General features: G+C 49.3%; 2 pseudogenes; both read left to right on the top strand.

Annotated features, from left to right (window-relative positions):
- The first annotated feature begins 4,248 nt into the window (after positions 1-4,248).
- LOC122709983 lies at positions 4,249-4,619 on the top strand (annotated as a pseudogene).
- Positions 4,620-4,677: 58 nt separating this feature from the next.
- On the top strand, positions 4,678-5,239 carry LOC122710044 (annotated as a pseudogene).
- Positions 5,240-8,728: the final 3,489 nt, after the last annotated feature.

Genomic DNA, 8,728 nt, shown 5'->3' with positions numbered 1-8,728 from the left:
CATAGGACATTAAATAGCCATGCCAGGGAGTGTGTGATGAACTGTCAGAGAAATGGCACAACCATGGAGACCTGGTCAGTCCCCATGGACTCAACTTCCCCACAGAGACTGGCTCACAATCCGAGTCCATGGTTTCAAGAGCAAAAACTACACCTTAGGTAGGACAGGCCATGTGAATCACAGGGCCCAGCGCAAGACAGTGAAGAATTTCAAGAAGACGACTATACTTCAATGAAAAAACAGATTTCAAGAGGATGACAACAGAGCATTCAACCAGGCACAAGGACCTTCTGGGACATTCCTGCTGGTCTAGTGGTTTAAGACGCCACACGCCAATGCAGGGGCCGTGGGCTGGGTCCCTGGTTAGGGGACTAAGATCCCTACACGGTGCAACCAAAACTAAAATACACAATAAAAAAGCACATCACTGACTGAGCTAACCCAGGAAACCAGCCCTGCTACCCACCACCAGGCATAGCCGGTAGGCACATGTCACCTTACTGGACAACAGACTGAATCGTTTCATCAAACACTTAACCTAGGGGTTGTTCTGAAGGTATTTTGTGGAAGCACTGAGCATCTACAGTGAGTTAATTTAAAGGAAATTACCCTCAATAATGTACTGATGCTGAAGCTCCAATACTTTGGCTACCTGATGCAAAGAGCTGACTCATTGGAAAAGACCCTGATGCTAAAGATTGAAGGCAAAAGGAGAAGGGGGCAGCAGAGGATGAGATGGTTAGATAGCATCATGAACTCAATGGACATGAATCTGAGCAAGCTCCAGTGAGATAGTGGAGGACAGAGGAGCCTGGCATGCTGCAGTCCATGGGGTCGGAAAGAGTCGGACATGATATAGCAACTGAACAATAACAATGTACATGGGTGCCAGGGTCCAGCCCTGGCGGAGTCCAGGGGTTCCCTTCGGATGAGCGGCGACGGCAAAGGAAAGGAAGCGAGTCGAGTCTTGGTTGAGTGCAGAATCAAGACTACTTTATTCTTTTACATCAGTGCTTATATACCCTAAAACCAATAATCCTTTAAAGAGGTTTAAGGAGGGGGGAATAATAAGATTGTACCAGGTGCATAATCATGGGTTACATCATAAATAACTTTCCAGAACAGTCAATACCTACACATAACTTTTAAACAATTCAACGGCAGCAGCTAGTCAACTGTGAAAAGCCATCTACAAACCTTATCTTGGGAAGCTCAGCCCCGGGCAGACTGAGCTCTGGTATGTAATCCAAAGGGTCAGAGGTCTCATGAATTCCCTCCTGATCACACCCTAAGGAATCTTCTCAATCTCGTAATGGACTCTATCTACTTTTGCTTATGGGATAGATAGGCCTGTTTATTGGGACCCATGTGCCCCCAGGGACTGTGTTGCTGCCATGCAAAGGTTTCAAGGAGGGATTTTAGGTAAGAATCAGACTAGTTTTTAGGGACCATAGAAGAACGCCAAGCATCAGAAGATGAAAGGACGAAGGCCTGGGAGTGGATGGTGGGGCGGTCTCGAGAAACCCCCGGAGGTCCGGACGCCTTTGCGTGTGGAGCGGTCTTGGAGGTCCGGATGCCTTTGCGTGCCAGCTCCTTGAACCCAGACCTTGTCACGGGCGAGGTTTCTCTCGCCGGCTCCCGACACATGGGCTTCATGCAACAGTAGAAAGACCTTCAAAACAAAAGTTGACATTTCTAAAAAAAAAAAAAAAAAAAAAAGTTGACATTTCTAAGAGAAGAATAAATTCTATTTCAAGAGCTGCTGGCTGAGTTTCCAACCTGTGGGGCTGCCCTACAACTGTTAGACTTGAGCCAGCTCCTTGACATCAGCCTAACATAAACATGTACACTGGTTCTATTTCTCTGGAGGACCTGACTAATACATAAGGAAAGAGTTGGACTGGTGATGTTAATACAAAGAAAAGCGTGGTGGGCTAAACCGTGAGGCTCGGGAAAAGATGGAGGCCAAGTCACTCCCTGTTGTACTGAGAAAACCAAGTCTCAGAGAGTTGAGGAAACTTGTTCAATGTCACACAGCAATTTAGGAAAGACAGTGCCCCTAAATATTTCAATCAAGGTACATCTCAAAACCCATATTTTCAATAGCTCGAATTCAATGTTTAAAATCTGTGAATTTTGTATTCTATTCCCTTATGTAATTGTGTTTTAAAGTTTTGAGTAATGTTTTATTTTTCAAAATTTTAGATGGCATTTCTGCCGTAGGCAGGAGTGCCATGTTTGCTGTGTGTTTTATGGCATCTTACATGAAACCCAGGACAAATGCAGGCTTTAAGGAACACCCAGTGCAATGGCTTAAGTCCAAAACCTGAGATTCAGTTAAACTCCTGGAATGCTGAGGTCAAAGAATATTCTGGAAATGGACTTTCTAACTACCAGAGAACCCGAGGCCCCTTCCTAGATCAGGCTTTTGATGAATTATAATTTAGTCTTCCTTTGATTTGAGACCTTTTAAAGCCTGAAGGTCATCTTTTCCCCCCAAATTCTCATTGCAGAGTCCTTTTGAGACTGAGTGTATACTGAGGCCATAAATTGTGCTCCTGAAGCCACCACTGCTGCAGATCCACTTTTTCTCTCCTCCTTCGCCTCCTGCTGGCCATTGCTGGTCCAGATTCCCACTGGCTGGCTTCCCCTCTCTCCCAGTGCTGTCCTCAGGCCCAAGCCTCGGGTCATATTGTGCCTCAGTGGCAAACACTTTCCTCACCTCAGGGGACTCGGAAAATCATGGGCGCTGAGATTCAGAACCTGTGCTTCGAACAGTAAACAGTGATCGTCTGCAGCATCTTTGAAGTAGGCTGGAAGGATGAGGAAAAGGTCCTCCTGGGCCAGTGTGAAGCTCAGTCGCAGTACAGCATCAGGGCTGTTGGGTTGTGGGCGGCTCTCAAAGTCGAATTTGGGGTGAGCAGTCACCAGCCGAAGAGTAACATGCAAATTTCACCAAGTGGAGTGAGTGGACTGTGGGCAGCTTCTCCCCTCAGGTGGCCGCCTGGCCCCTGCACCCTACAGGTGCACAGCAGAGAAAAGGAGGGCTCCAGGTGAACTCTGAGGGTCCCAGAAGGATGCACCACCGATCAGAAAGCCTCCCCAAATGCAAAGATGTGGGACATTTAAAAACCAAGACGGATGCCCCCTCACTTCACTTGCAGGTGTCTCTGCACGGGGATAACCCCAAACGGGCCAAGTCAACCTGACCACCTGCAGGGGCTCGGACTGGAAGACAGACAAAGGAATGTATGGGTCAGCTGGCGGGAGCCGGCAGTGCAGCAAAGCCCAGCATCTGCGGAGCCACAGCACAGCTCCGGTCCTTCTCAAGGTCAGCATCCACCGTCAGCCCTGGAACAGGGACTCATGGCGCCCTCTGGTGGCAGCCGTCGGGATCCTGCGCGGTGCAGGCTCAAGAGGAACAGAAGGCTTTCCTCAAGAGGAACCTAAAAGGCTTTCCAAGTTGCTCAGTGGTAAAGAATCTGCCTGCCAATGCAGGAGGCTCAGGTTCGACCCCTGGGTTGGGGAGATCCCCTGGTGAAGGAAATGACAACGCATTCCAGTATTCTTGCCTGGAGAATCCCAAGGACAGAGAAGCCTGGTGGGCTACAATCCATGGGGTCGCAGAGTCGGACACAACTGGGCACACACGAAGGCAAGCAAGGCTGACCCTAAAGGCGTGAAACTGGCTAGTCTCAAACTCTGAAGCCACCAGAAGGGCCCCAGAAAAGGGAGGAAACCCTGGAGGATGGGGGCGGGGCAAGAGGGAACAGATTTCTCCCTGCAAAAGTAGGTTTCAAATTGAGAAGGGGTGGAGGACATCCCTGGTGATCCAGTGGTTAAGACTCCCTGCTCCTAATGCAGCGACCCCAGGTTCTATTCCTGATCAAGGAAATAGATCCTGCCTGCCGCAGTGAAATCCAGTCCAGTCAAATAAATAAAATGATAAAAAAATGAAAACAGAAGGCGGAGGGCTGGCGGGCAGCAAGGAGGGGCCTCCGGTACCTCCCGCTCTGGCGGCGGATGCCACGGGCTAAGGCGAGGCCGGGCCGCGAACCGTCCCCGGCCTCTCTCTACAACGCGGTCTCAGAGAGGCCGGGGGTGGAGACCACGTATGCAGAGCGCATGCGCCTGGCCCCAGGTAGAGGAGAAATCAGTGGCAGAAGTTAATCCAAAGAAAGTTGAAAACGACTTCAAGTGCCCAACACCCTCTTGACTCAATATAGATGTGATCAGCACTGGAAAAAGATGCCAGCCTCAGATGCCACATAGAAAAGAACTGTTTACAAAAATCCCTCTGAGTACCACGACATGAAAGTCCGCCTAGAGTTTCAAGATTGTGGGATCCGACTGAATGCCGCACAATTCAACCAGCTGCTATTTCAGCCCTGAAGGTCCTCTTTGGTGAGGTTGATGCTGCGTTACCCTTGGACGTTCTGACCTATGAAGAGAAGACCCTGTCAGCCATCCTGAGGATATGCAGCAGTGGTCTTGTCAAATTGTGGAGCTCTCTGACCCTGTTAGGATCCTATAAAGGCAAGAACTGTGATTTCAGAGTGATTCAGGTTTCTCCACTTCTTGCGTTATCTGGCAATAGTAGGGAACTAGTATTGAATTGAGTAGTCTTCAATTTGAGAAAATATTCCTCTCTCAAAAGTACTTTCTGGTGCCAGCATAATGTGTGGAGACTGAAGCAGCCCCAAAGCTCCTGTCGATGGAATTTGAGAGTGCTGAAAACGCTCCCAGTAATGTCCAGCCATCGCCTTTGGTGGGGTTGGCTTCACAGGAGACTCTGCCTGAGCCAAGCAGTACCGACCAGGCAGCCCTTAGAGCACGTGCACCTCAGAGTTGGAGACTGGGCTGAACTCGATAGGGCCTTCACACAGAGGGACGTGGCCACCTCAGAATTAACAGGGGATGTCAGTCCTTTGCACTTAGAAGAAGATTTGCAAAACACACCAGATTTAGAAAGACAATTGTCCATGGAGTTTTGATCAATGGACATATTTCCGCTTTCCTCGGTACTAAAATGCCAGGGCCAGGCTGTGTCTTTCCTTCCCAGAAAATTAACTTTCCAGCCCCTTTCTATGTTGGGGAAGTTGTTTTAGCTTCTGCAAAAGTGAAAAAGCTGAAGCAGTTCACTGCCATTGTTGCAGTGTAATGTCCTGTACTAGAAAGTAAAAAGACTGTTATGGAAGGCTGGGTTAAAGTTATGGTTCCAGAAACACCCAAATCCTGAAATACATCTTTAAAGATGCAAGTTCAGGCATCAGTGTTTTTAGTATTGAAAGCTTCTGGGGAAAACAGGGATTGCTGTTCTTCAGCAAGGACGGGCTCATAGACCTCTACTGGGGGAGAGGAGCAGGTAAAGAGTTGTTCCAGTGTCCACTTATGCTTAACTCAGGCTTAAGTATATTCATCATCTATCTAGGTTTTCAAAACTGAAAAAAAACAGGCAATTCCCTGGCAGTCAAGTGGTTAGGACTCCAGGCTTTCACTGCCAGGGCCATGGATCCAATCCCTAGTCGGGGAACTACGATCCCACAAGCTGGGTCCCACAAGCCGTGTGGCCCAGCACACACGCGTGCACGCGTGCGCGCACACACACACGAACAGAGGAAATCAGTGGTGATTCTAAGGTTGCACATTGTTAACCAGGCTCCCACAAGGAGCCATTAAAAAAGGAAAAAAAAAAAAACTCTGAAAAAAGTGTTAGGAAAGTTATCATTTAGCTTAATGTTCTACTTTTAGGATTTCAAACCTAATTAGATTTGCATTTAGATAACACAAACCTGCCTCTATCTGTGTAGAATAAAAATTTGTTAAAGTCGCTGCATTTATAAGTAGCAAGCATTTAATTATTAAAGGCAATGAAAAAAAAAAATAAAGGCAATGATGGAAGATAGGTCACCTTTGAACATCTATCTTTTACCAGTAAATATTCTTCGATCCTGTTCTTCAGCAATTTCTGAGTCAGAATTGATTATAATTCATTACAGTTTATACCAAGATGGTGATTTTTTGACCCTTCAGTGTCACTTGCCCTTCAGATGGTTTTCCTGTCACTGGGGGAGGGCTTATGTACATCTTTGGACTCAGTTCTATAAGCTGAGTGTTCTATAAGCAGGAGTGCTGGAGATGACAGATACAAACAGGTAAGCACAAATCCCGGCCTCTACACAGTACTGCTGTTGTCCATTCTCATCTGGGAGCAAGGTTACAGGCTTCCTGATTTTGGAGCTACCTGGCCAAAAATTAAAGAACAGGGAGTTCTTTATTAAACAAAGAGTTCATTACTAACCTGGTAAATTTGTTCCATGTGGTCCAGCATTTACTTGCTTTCTTATTGACTGATTTGGCAGGCGTCAGTTCTATTAATAAATTCTGCAGACCTGAGTCCTCCAGTTGTCTTTAGATCTATATTCAACACTGATACTTCCTGGGTTTGCCAAGCCTCTCTGTCACAGAGAGAAAACACCAGGCAAATGCTCGGTCATGAGAGGACACTGGGGCAGGGGCCTCGGACCCCAGAGTCAGACTTGGGTTTGATCTCAATTCTGCATTTCTGCAAATAAATGGTTCTTACTGTGTCTATGCTTCCCAGGTGGCGATAGTGGTAAAGAACTCACCTGCTGACGCAGGAGACATAAGAGACACACGTTTAGTCCCTGAGTTGGGAAGATCCCCTGGAAGAGGAGGGCACAGCAACCCACTCCAGTACTCTTGCCTGAAGAATCCCATGAACAGGAGTCTGGCAGGCTACAGTCCATGGGACTGCAAAGGGTAGGACACGACCGAGCAACTGAGCACACACATTATGTCTACACCCACACTTGCAATGACCTCTCCTCAGTCCACTTCCTGTCTGAAGCTCTTGCTCAACTGAGGTTGCGACTCTGGGAATCTGTTTATTGTGGAGTTTCCACTCCTTCGGAGGCACACACAGGAAGCAATTTTATTCATTCTGACCTCTGTTCTCGTCACTTGATAACAGCTACAGCAGACTGTTTTACTACCTGAGCATCTCACAGGTAATAAAAGGATGCGTGTACTTTGGAACGTCACTCTCCCGTGCAAAGCCAGGCGCTTTCTCTCCCCGTCAGAGGTGGAGGGGTGCAGGAGGCGGGGGGCGCACCGGCTGCCCTCCTCGCGTTCTGAGACCCGGAGCAGCGTGGGGAGGGGCGTGGCCCCACGCTGGCCCCGCCCCCCGTCCTCCTCGCTCCCGGCCAAGCTCCTCTGAGGCGGGGGAGGGTCGTGCCTGGTCTGTTGACGCGGGCTGCTTCTGCCATTGATCTCTTCTCAACACGGACAAGTGAACGGTGTCCCTGGGTGGGCCTTAAACTTGGCCCCTGTGTCCTCCGTAGGCCCTGCCAGCAGCCCAAGTCTCCAGCCCCCTCAGGGGGACCAAAGGCTCTGTGACGTGTTGACCACTTTCCTCCAATCCTATCACTGTGACTCCGTGACTGTGTAGCCCCGGGAGAGATGATGCCAGGAGCCTGGGGAGTCCTGAGCTGAGTGACTGTCATCCCCATCCCCACCACTTGGTGGCGCTCTCTCGCCTTCTGCATACTTTTGGGGGGCTTCTTGGCTCCCACCGCTCCCCTATTCCCTGCTACTTCACAGGGTAGGGCTGCAACCCGGGGTCTCCTTCTATAGCCTCTGTGGGCCGCAAGGAACTGCGGCGGGGTCTTCTCCCCTCTAGGCACTTCTCACATGAAAGCTGCGGCCACCACCCCCCCCCCGCCCCCCACGCAGCTTCTATGCTGTGGAGGAAATAACCACTGCCCTGAGGGTAATTGTGGGGAACTGACGGGGATTACACAAAATAATTGGCCCAGGGATTAGAGAACTGTGGTTGGCCCAGGGTTCCTGGTAACAGTTGCCCAGGCTGCACATTGCACAACTCTGGTGTCATTTCACTTCATGGTCATCAGAGACAACATCTAATCATAGATTTCTGGCAGAAGACAGTCAAGTGGCGATACAGAGGCTGACAGCAGGGTTCATGATTCCACCCCACCCCACCCCCACCCTCCGCACCAGGCAGAGGTCAAGCCCTCTCTTCTCAGAACATCAAGCCCTGCTACCTCTCTGCCACAAGGATCCTAGAAGCTAGAAACCAAGGGCCCATTATGCACAGATCCCCAGCTGGAAGATCCCCACCCTGTCTCATCCAATACCTTGGTGACTTCATCTCCTGCCTCAGGGCTCTCTGGGGCCGCGGAATGGGATTTCTAAGAGGGATGGAGGGACATCCAAGGACCCTCAAACCAGGTCACTGTGCAAAGAGGGAAACAGGAAGGGGAAAGAGGCATCCAATGAAACTCAGAGTCAGCTTCAGGCTCGCTCTTTTTTTTTTTTTTTTTTTTGGCTTTTATTGTTGTTCAGTTGCTCAGTCATGTCTACTTTCAAACCCCATGGACTGCAGCACGCCAGGCTTCCCCATCCTTCACTATCTCCCAGAGTTTGCCCAAACTCATGTCCATTGAATTGGTGATGCCATCCAACCATCTCATCCTCTGTCGCCCCCCTTCTCCTCATGCCCTCAATCTTTCCCAGCATCAGGGTCTTTTCCAATGAGTCGGCTCTTTGCATCAGGTGGTATTTTGGGCTACGCAGGGTCTTCATTGCTGCATGTGGGCTTTCTCTAGTTAGGGCAAGCAGTTGTGGTGCATGGGTTTTTAATTGTGGTGGCTTCTCTTGTTGCAGAGCACAGGTTCTAGGCGCA

This window comes from Cervus elaphus, chromosome 16 (genome assembly GCF_910594005.1).
Source record: "Cervus elaphus chromosome 16, mCerEla1.1, whole genome shotgun sequence".
NCBI lineage: Eukaryota > Metazoa > Chordata > Mammalia > Artiodactyla > Cervidae > Cervus > Cervus elaphus.
Note: the sequence above shows the minus strand (reverse complement) of the source record. Positions and strands in the feature narration are given on the sequence as shown.